Raw genomic sequence first — 10,838 nt, 5'->3', positions numbered from 1 at the left:
GGCACCATCTCACAAATCTTCACCAAAATCCCTGTCTCCTTACACAGCGATCTGCTATTAAAACAAATGACCCCCTTATTCAGCAGAGAACGAGTTTGCTGCTTCACTCGAATTCCCTTCCAAAAATAGTTCTGTTCTTTAACACGAGGTGTAGCAAAGCCGTTAATCAACATTATTCCTCTGCAAAATTCCGACTGATGCCCTGCCCTGGACTCCAGAGCCTGTCCCAGTCCGTGTCATGCCATCAGCCCTCCCCGCATCCAAGTGCCATGAGCTAAAAGCAGCCTCGGGAAGCACACGCTGCAAAGTCACCAGAGTTCCTAGTGCATTAGGGAGATGCTAAATTTAGCCTACCTGCTAATTAATTTAGAAACTACTTAGTTGCGTTTGCGCCGGGATTTAGCCAATACCTTTAGCCCCACCTCCAGCTCCGTGTCCCTGCATCCCTCCCTCCCCTGCTGACGCTTTTGGCAGCTTTTTGGAACACCTGGCATGTCTTTTGCTGAACAAGAGCCACCGGCTGTTTGATGGGAAAGCACCGTTATTCCTCACTTGTGGAACACTACAGGTGTAGAGGATGTTTTTCCAAACCCGTACAACAGAGAGCTTTCATCCTGCTCCCTTCTATTTGTTCCAGTGCCACTCTCCATGTCCTGGTACTTCCAGGAGGAACATCTGTCCAGGTCACCTCTGTCACACAAGGGCATGTCCCTTCCTTGGATCCCACCACCGTGCCTTGTGCACAACCAATAGGTTTATTCCTGGGAAGTACCAGCACAATTCCAGCCTGCTGCAGGCTGGCAACACAGCTCAGGAACTCCAGGGCCACAGATAGACTGGATGGATCTGGATGAGGAGGAGGGCTGAGAAAGAATAACAACTGATAGCAGGTTGTGGGAAATGGAGATTTAGTCATTGAGAAGGCTGGATCAGACGGAATCAGTGGAAAACTAAGACCCAGGTGAGAGGGAAACAGTGCTCTGGCCATGAGCAAGTCTTCCATATTTAAAGGTGATATTGGAGCGGGGCTCCCAGGAAACCTTGGGATGCTGTTCCTGCTCACATTTAGAATGAGGTTTCCCTCCTGTTTTCTTGCAAATCTATTTTACCATTTATCTCCAAAATAATGAGGCTTTTTCACTCCTTTCTTACCTCCCAAGCCTCTGCCAGGTGAAGGGCTTCCCTCACTTCTGGTGCCCAGGCACAGCCCATTCCAAGAGTGGAGCTGCTGAAGGAAATCAAGGACATAATAAAATTCCCAGGGATTCCTAGGACGCTAAGCTAGTACAGAGAAGCTCCAGCTCTGAATGGCCTCAACAGGAGCAGACTATCTCCTCTCCTGTCCCCACTGAGGCTGCTGGAATGCCGTGTGTCCAAGCCCTGCTTGGAGCTCTGTGCCAGCAGGAGCTGCGGATGGTGCTGGAAGAGGAGTGCAAAGAGAAGCAGAAGGGAAAAATCTGTCTGAAAATGAGATGCAGTGCAGAGTGGCTGCAATTCTCAGGACTGCCTAAGGGACTTGGATGACAAATTCCTACTTAATTGGGCATTATAATTTCCTAGGCATCCTTGAAAACCTCTGCCAAGGCTTACCAATTTCCATGTCCAGCTTTGGGGAGCAGCCTGTTCTCTCCCAGCCCACAGTACAAGCTTCACCTTAGCGAAGAAAAGCAGTTTTCTGCTCCAAGTATTTAGCTTTTGTGATGAGAACATCTCTTTCTTAGCCACCCTTTTGCCCCCAGTGATATTCTCTCTATATTTTGATATTAATGTTTTTCTTATTGATATCTGCAGGTCCCGGATTAAAGTGCATTCCTGCTAAACAGACCTCCAGCCTTATTCCCACCACTTAATGTACTCTCTGCTGTGCCTGGGAGTTACAATCCCCCCTTGGCACAGCTTTGCCCTTTCGCCTGCTTTTTCACTTGGGCAGTGATTTTACACTCCAGTTCCTTTTGGATGAACAGCCTGTAAGATGCACAGAACCGGTTTTCCCGCTGAAATATTTCTAGTCTCGGGCTCTAAGCACTCTACTGTGATCCTCTGAGCAGGCTCAAGGTTTCTTGAGGGATATTATTCCTGGGCATCAATACCAGAGGACAGGTTATTTTGACTTTGTGCCTGACGTGAGGACCACGAGTTCCTCCCTGCTGATGCCATTCAGGAGGTCAGTGCTCCGGCATCAGAACGATCAGCAGAGAATTAACAGCTGGGTAACAGATAAATGAGTTCATCCTCGTCTATGCGAGGGGAATGATGCTTTGTGACACCTACAGATCATCTGCAGATCGAATTTGCAGAGTGCTGCAGCAAACAGCGGCATGGCTGCTGCTTCTTGCCCTGCCTTCTCATTTTACAGCAACAACCCCCTCGGATAAGAGCCCTGCTCTTATACTGCTAAACACGACCGGCGAAGGGCTGAGCTGGGTTAATGCGTATTGCTCCGTTCCTTTAAAACACCCGAATCCATAGTTTCCCGAGGTTCCCGAGTGCCAGGCTGCAGGATGCCGGCGGTGGCTGATGCCCGGCAGCTCTGCAGCGCGGGCACGCAATGCGATGCGCCGCCTCCCCTCGGGAAATCATCCGGTGCGGGCGGCGTTGGAGAAGAAGTGCTGCCCGCAGACAGGTCTGCACACAAAAGCGGGAGCACCATGGAAACTGCCGGAGAACAAAGGAGACGCACAAAGCCGTGCCGGGACCTGCGAGAAATGTCCGAAATACTTCTCTGTGCCTCAGCCCCCACCGCGCCAAACTCAGCTATGACCGCCCAGGGATTTCAGCGGGGTCAGGGTTTCGCTGCCTCACCCTCTGATACAAAAAAATTGGGAATCGTGACAAGCAGATTTTGCAGAGAATTGTGTTTTCCATCTCCAAGGTGATGGTGTAAAGTAGGGCAGCCTGCGGGGAATACACAGAAAAAGCATTTACTCCTCAGCAAGGACTGGAAAAGAGCCTACTAGAAGGGATAAAAAGTAGGAGTTAAAAGACATGCTTTGCACTCCAGAGACTCAGGGGCTGTTTGAGGCAACTTTCAGTGTCTCTTTATCCACTTTTTTTCCCTCTTCCCTGGGTGCCAACTGCTGCTGCTGCTGGAGGTGAGTGCCGAGCTCAAGGAAACCTCAGTCCCACTGGGTATATGGCTGCTTTGATTAGTTCTTCCTTTTAACATCTGCTGTTAAAGCAAATTAGATGAAGATTTGGCTGAGACAACTGCACGGAGTGTTAGCAGCACATTCCAGCTCAGAGAGCCCACACTGTACCCTTTTCCTTAGTGGTTGTAGCAGACCCTCCAGCAGGATTTGGACTGTACTGGCAGGAGGCTGACACAGCGTGCCCAACACACATCTCCTTACATTCAGGAACAGCTGAAACATGGTGTAACAGCAGTTTTGGGGCTGGGACTTCTGCTGGATAACAACAGTATTTACTCCTACGTGGTATTTAGTTACATTTTGATGCCCCTGATAAGCACCAGGAAACAACCTCTAGCAATTCCCACAGTGCTTGTAAGGATGTCAGAAAGCCATGGCGTGACACTGCCAGTTCTTTTTCCTCCTCAGTGGCTCCAAGTCTCGGTGACAGATGAATACAAAACAGATGGGATGGTGGCAGAACCTCATCAGATGGACCTGATGGGCCTCAAGCTGCCCGTGCTATGGCATAGATTAGTGTCATGTAATGCTGGGCTTTGTATTTTGATATTGAAAGCCATGCAGTGGCTTCAATCTTGGGTCTTGTCCTGTCCTTATGTCAGGATCCTCATTTTGATTTTCTGTAAAAGATAGATTTGGGAAGCTGTATCTTCCTTTCTGTGTATCAGCTTTCTGTGCTAAGCTTTGAAACAGCAAAAGAGGCTTTTCTACTCTGGGAAAAGGCCTTTTGAGTTGCTGCATTTAAAAACCAGACCAAAAACTCTAATTCGGTCCAAACCAAGTATTTGGTCTCACTAGATTTCTGTCATGTGTGCTTCTCAGATTGCTGTTATCTCCCATGTATTTAACAGCCATACCAATTTAGAAATATCTTTATTTGGCCATAGCAACACATCTGACACGTTTAGTCTGAGAGATCCCTGCGAGCTCGTCTCTGAGCATCCACAGCAGAGCCATGGCACTGAAAAAATAACATCTTTTCCTTCTGACATAATTGCTCCTTGCCTTTTCCACAGCACACACGGGATGTTCCCAAGGGACACTGCAGTCACACTACCCAGTCAGCTTGCTGAGGCCAAGAATATTAGTCATGCTCTCCATGACCCTGCAGCCCCCCCAAAAGGGTCTGTCCTGACTCTGCACAGAGCCACCAGGTCACTCTCTCCATCACAACTGGCTCAGGAAACATCTTGGTGAATGCCAAAAAACTGGGAAGCTCCTCTCATTGGGAAGCAGAGCTACTTGGTCAAAGTGATGTTGTCTGATGGGTTTGGCAGATCAGTCCCTCTCAGGACGTTCCTGGTCTGGCTTCAGGCATGATGCAAACCCAGGAGAACAGCTCCCCTGCGGTACCTTGTCACTTCTGATCCCCATCACGGCTAAAACCAGACAGTCCTGAGACACGAGGAAAAAAAAATTGTTTTCAAAATTAACCCCTTGAACCTGGGTCAGGACCTCTCTGGATGAGGCAGCCACGGAGATTTGGAAAGGTGGTGATGGCCCGTGTCAGAACCACCGTGGTGAGACAGGTTGATTAACATCTGCCCACGCAGCAGGACACACTGTCTGCCATCCAGCAGCCTTCCCTCTGGGAGAGTGGAGAGAAACAACATTTTCTGGGCAAGCAAGCTGTCTTTCCAGCACAGCATGCCAGGAGAACATTACAGAAAACATTCCCTTTCTCCCAGCCTTGCCCACCACCAATTTCAGCAGGAATACCTCCATTTCCCCCCATAAACTGCCATCTCACATCCAAAGTTCTTGTCTCATATACAATGTGACCACACAGAGCATTAGCTCTCATAGCCATGACTCCTCATTATGGAATCTCCTGCCATCCCTTTCCAACAACAGCTCCTCAGGAAGCTCCCTGAGGAAGGACTCACTCTTCTGCATGCACCATTCAGCTACCAGTTGCTGTAATGTATTTGAATATTCCTTAAAATTGTTGCTTTTGCACAAAGGATGATTGTATATATGTAATTATATATATACAATTTAGGACAAAATTAACATGGAGTTCCCAACCAGCAAAGCAATAGAGTAGGAGTTAAGGAGAGTGGGAGACACTATCCCGCTTCCCTAAAGGCAAGATTCCAACCCAGCCACAAGCAGAGCCAAAACACTTGGATAATAAATGGAATATAAAGTACAGCACAGGAGCTGTAATCAGGACACCTGAAACAGGGGATGGTGCCAAATTCAGGCTTAAAAGCTGCAAAACAGCTCTGCGTGTGTCTCCCTGCTGGAAGCTGCAGATGACCCACTCTGCCACTGCAGCTGTACCTATATATAGTTATGAGAGATTTGGCTATAAAAATACATCTATAGATACAGTGTAAGCCCAAATAGGCTACACAGCTGCATGCTTCAACACCCAAATAATTTAAAACATTTTGGCCTGATTCTAATAATATTATTCTGTTTTTTCCACCAGTGTAAGAGCGTGGCAAAGGACCTGGATAAGGAAGGTTTCAGGTATGCTCATGGTCAGGAGGTTCAAGAGAGAGTTCACCTTCAATTCCCACAGCCAGTGACAAAGAGAAAAGGAATGGGCATCAAAAGTTCAGGGAAGGAAAGGATGAATCAATAAGAATAAAAATTAATTCCCTCTCGCTTAAGTTTTTCAAGAGACTCACTGTGTTTTTTCCACAGTTCTGCTTCTACACCAAAAATCACTTCTGGTGTAAAGGCAGACCTGAACCAACAGGTCACATAAACTTTGTGCTCATGGAGAAGGTTTTCCAGGCTAAACCTTGTAAGAAGTTACCTACTGAGCACCAGACAAGATGGGCAAGGTCTGAGAGAGCAGCTGGATTCCCAAAACACTCAAACAAATACACAAAGCACCAGGTAAAACTTTTCATATCAGAACCACGTTTCAGTGTATGTGGGAAAGGAAACAAACACCAGCCACGGTGAGGGAAAACAAACCAAAAACAAAGGAGAAAATTGCACAAAGCAGGGAGGCCAAAAGGTATTCAACCGTGCCTGTGCCTGCTCCATCCATTATTCACAGGGTGGGAGAACTGGACCATCCCTTCTCCCAAGAGATGTACCTGGCTTTATCTGTGCCATCAGCCAAACAGACTGGATGCCACAGTGCCCTCAGCTTTGTGTTGTGCCCGCAGCCCAGATCGGCTGGAGCAGCTTTGCCCTCTGCTGGTCCCACGGGGCCCCTCAGCCCATCCTGGGCAGGAGCCTCTCTGTCACCCCTCGGGGCTGCCACCCCCACCCCCAGCCATCCCCAGGATGACTCCCCAGAGTGCCTTAGTCAGGGAACAGCCTTAGTTAAAAACCTGGAAAAAAAGAGTAAAACCGACCCTCTGAATTCCACGGAGCCGCAGGCCAGAGAGGTAGAAGGGGCAGTTGAACGACCTTAATTAAATCACACCACGCTGGAAGGCTTTCCCCATCCCACTCACGACTCCTGATTGCATTCCAAGTCCTTTCTTTAGCCCAAATCACCGGGATTGCACGCTGCAAGGAAACATTTGGAAACAGCATTCCTGGCAGGCAGCTACCGCTGAGGGGTGCACGGGGCCAGGGAAGAGAATCCCCACGGCAGGAATACAGGCAGCCCCTCCGCCCAGGGAGACACCCAAGGGGCCAGGGCTGCTTTGTCCCACCCCCGTACCCCTCTCCCAGTTGTTTTCCCGCTCGGATGTTTGTTTGGTTCCACTAAAAAAACGCCGTAAAAAGGCGATAAAAGCGCAGCCGACGTTTGTCCGGCACAAAACCGGTTACCCGGGCAACGGGAAGCAAAGCTCTCCCAGATTCTCCGGCTTGTTTTTCCCCTCGTTTTGCAGGGATTGGTGCGACTTGGGTGACGGCTGCATGTGCCAGGGAGGGATGAATAGGAGAGCTGGCCTGGCTCTGCTGCCAACCAACAAAAACTCGTGTGCTGCCAAGTCCCCGGAGAGCTGGCGACTTCCTCACACCCATCCACAGCGACTTGTAGGTAACTGCATTACCCCCTCACTCAGGCACATCTCAAAGTCACCCAAGCATACCTGATCTAATTACTTTTCCAGCACTGTGCAGCATTATTCCCATGATTTAATCGTGCCTGGGATCATTAGACACCATGGTACCCTTAGGAAAGCAATTATGACACTGCCCTATGTTGTTTTCAGGGGCGTGGGCAGGCAAGTGCCTTTGTCATCTGTCAGAGGGTAATTTTCTAATTTCATTTGGAGCTTCTCTAGAAAAAGATAATTTACTTACCTGCTGGCTTTCAAGGATGCCTTAAAGCCTGTTTAAACTAGTGTACTGACTACATCTTGGGGGAAAAGAAACCCCAAAACACCAGGATTGGCTGTGTAAAATAAAACAGGTAGAACAGCCTCACTCCAGGTGACAGTAAGATGAGGACAATTGAACTTCAACATTAACACAGGGTGCAAAATCAAATTTAAAAAGGTTTTTCTACACTGCAGAGGCAGGCAGGAGGGGCAAAGCATCATGTTCTGTGCTACTGAAAACCTGCAGGTCCAGGAATCCCGGGATATCAGGCAGGTGTTCCACCAAAACCAGTCCTGCTGCTGCCACGCAGAGTCTGCAACTCGTGGGAGAGAAGTAGAAATATGAGTGCTAAAAATAATATCAGATTCAGCCCCGTGCTGGGTCACAAAGAGCAAAAAAATCGATGCTGGGTTCTGCTCCAGGCAGATGGATGTGGAATGATGTTCTCTCAAAACAGTCGGGGGAGGCAGAAAAATCAGCAAAACCAAATGAGCACTCCAAGGTTAGGAATTCCTATAATTTTGCAGTATCATCCTGAATTGTTAAGTAAAAGTGTATTTCTTGGGGAAAAAAAAAAAGGGAAGAGTCACTGTGGGAAGTTCCTAGAGGTGAAATATGAATAATTTTTAGGGATGCAAGTCTTGGGAGGGTAAAACTCAATAGCTGGACTCCTCAGCATATGATGGGGAAGGATAACAGCAGCAAAAATTAACTGTCACATGCATTTAAAGATAAAAAACCACACAAACCATTCTGGCATCCTTGAGAATCCAAGGTTTTGTAAAAGCATCTAGACCATCCTCTCCGTTCCTGATTTATGAATTAAGAGCAAAAATGCTGTTATGAACTTCTTCAGGAAGTGATAAACACCGACTGTCCTTCCCTGCTGAAGCAGATTGCTGCACTAGTTTGGAAAAGGAGAAAAAGAAAACTCATGTTGAAGTGTAAGGAATTATCCTGCATAAATATGGAAAGGGACAGAAAGGGTGACTTCTGTGTGTTAAAGTCAGAAAATATTAATACAAGACCAATAACTCCCAGACTTGGGCTTTTGCAGTTCAGTTCCACTCTCCACCACACATAAAAAGTCTGAATCATTTATGAACTGAATTATTTATAACACGGATATATTTTTGACTCAAATGAACTTCAGCAGCAAAATCCCAAACATTTTACCCAGAGCAAGTTTTTGGGTTTAATTTTTTCCCCTTCACAGAAGTGGAAAAAGAAAACAAACTGTCTTTTAGCAGGATAATGAGAAAAAAACATTAATGGATCAATTCTTTTCATAGGTAGGTATGAAAATGACTTTTTATGTGTCATCAAATATCTTACCCACCTAGGATGGGAGGAGTTCAAGATTAAATAATAATAATAAATAAAAAATGCTGCGATTGGACTAAACACTTGAATATTGCAGGAGTCCACAGGGCAGTGCCTGGGTTAGTTCTTAGCCTTCCCCCACCTTTCCCCTGGGAGGAATCCCCCACACACCAATTCCAAGAACCATCAGCAAGCTCTTCCCCTCCAGCCCTTCCAGCCCTTTTGTTCGTCCCTTATCTTGCACTTTTCCCCCCTGGATTCCTGCTATCTCCAGCCTGATCGCTGCTGTTCCCTCTCCATTGAGTCGTGCTAATCCTCTCCATTCACTCCCTCCCTGCCAGCAGGGCTGAGTCACTCACAAGTGCAGCCTCGTGTAGAATTCCAGTTCTACCTTCAGGGATTTTTAAAATATTGCCAGTCTCCCATGAAATACTTGAAAGCCATTAAAATCACCTTCTTAACCTGTGAACTACCCGACTTTTAACACTTATCTGCAAATGAGAACTACTTCTGGAGCTAGAGCAACCACAGGTATCAAACAAAGATATTATTTCTTCCACCGAAGATTCTTCTAAAACAAATTAAAAAAAAAAGCTAAATTCAGTTTAGTGTGTATTTATACAAGGAAATTTTCTCCCAGACTTCTCCACGACAGAGTTCCCAACTGAAAATACAGGGAAGATTATTCTCCTGTACTTTGAAACAGTTTGATGGGCTAAAGAGAGGCCTAGAGAGGTTTATGCAGCATTACCACTTTTATTATTTATGGTGGCATAAAGCAAATGGAAGAATTAGAGATACACAGCTGAAATTTTCTCAAGCGTTTTATTTTATAACCTAGTGTATAAAACTTCAGCATACAAAAAAAAATTCCAAAAAAAAAATAATAACAGAACAACAACAACAACAACAAAAAAACAACCCCGGAAGTGAACTAAAGCAAAAATCTTGTCATACACATTTTCCAGAAAGCTTTACCTAGGAAGGCTCAGAAGCAGTAAACATTCAGCCTATTCAAAAATGGGGGTTCAGACCCATCTTCACACTTGCAGTCCGCAGAGTTCTGGCTCCAGGGGCCCGGGTTTAGTCGCTGTGAGCAGTGGTGGCTGTGGGGGCTGGTTTTTTTGGTAGGTTTGTTTGAAATACCTGCAGTTCACACTGGAAGATCATCAGTCCTGGTTAGTTGCCATCAGTGAAGTGAATGTGTTTGCTTGTCTGCTTAGTCTTCTCCAGTCTCATCCTCTCAGCCTTGGCAATCAACTGCAAACAGGGAAAACAGCACAGAAAATTAGAGAAAAGTGATATTCTTAGGATTTGATCTTCCAGTCGTGGATATATTCTTCACTGGTTTACCGAACTTCCTAAGAAAAAGCTCATCTGAGCAGCTGAGCTAAGCTGGATATCTGTCAGAAATAAATACATATGATATAAATTCAGTGTTGCCTCAGAATCATCCAAAATAAAAGTGTCTCTTCAGTTGCTTTCATTCCATCCCTTCTTCCTCCCAACATGGTCGAAGAGAACAAAATATTAATTTTAAAATCCTAAAATACAGTCTTGCACAGTAAGTAAAAACGAATCCAGTAAAAGGACAGAGTTTTTTGTTACAGATGTAGGAAAGACAAGGTTAGGCCACAAAAGGAGTGCTTCAGGAATATTGTGGCATTTTAAACAGGAAAAAAACCCCACACCTCCAGCACACCACACAGAAACCCACACACACCACTCAAGAACAACTATAAAAGCACAGAAAAACCACACACACAAATAAAAAACCCACAGAACCCCCCCCATGAATACAAACACATAAACCCACTGAAGACACACACAAAACCCACAAGCCACAAAACACACTGAAACTACAAATTCACACACAAAACCCAGAAACCCCTCAAATCTACACAGAAAAACGCACACACACAAACCACAGAAACCACAAATCAACACAAGAATCCCCAGAAAAAAGGAAAATGGAAAAGCCCCACAAACCAGCACAAAAACAGAGCTGAAGGCACATACAAACCCCACACAATCCAGCACCATGAATGCACTCAAAGGAACATACAGAACCCAACCCCCCCCAAAAAAACCCACCAAATTCTCCAAAAATAACACGAAAAA

General features: G+C 46.2%; 2 long non-coding RNA genes across 2 annotated transcripts; both read right to left on the bottom strand.

Moving 5' to 3' along the window:
• Window positions 1-523: 523 nt before the first annotated feature.
• On the bottom strand, window positions 524-4,295 carry LOC113962337. The gene is made up of 2 exons (XR_003532520.1): window positions 1,591-4,295; window positions 524-863 (listed from the first exon to the last, which is right to left on the bottom strand). It is a non-coding gene; the product is annotated as an uncharacterized LOC113962337 (long non-coding RNA).
• Window positions 4,296-4,396: 101 nt separating this feature from the next.
• LOC113962336 lies at window positions 4,397-10,544 on the bottom strand. Its single transcript, XR_003532519.1, has 3 exons — window positions 9,864-10,544; window positions 8,144-9,288; window positions 4,397-4,737 (listed from the first exon to the last, which is right to left on the bottom strand). It is a non-coding gene; the product is annotated as an uncharacterized LOC113962336 (long non-coding RNA).
• Window positions 10,545-10,838: the final 294 nt, after the last annotated feature.

This window comes from Neopelma chrysocephalum, unplaced genomic scaffold (genome assembly GCF_003984885.1).
Source record: "Neopelma chrysocephalum unplaced genomic scaffold, ASM398488v2 Primary Assembly neopelma1_145668, whole genome shotgun sequence".
NCBI classification, from domain to species: Eukaryota; Metazoa; Chordata; class Aves; order Passeriformes; family Pipridae; genus Neopelma; species Neopelma chrysocephalum.
The sequence above is the reverse complement of the archived record's forward strand: the minus strand, read 5'-3'. Positions and strand labels throughout refer to the sequence as shown.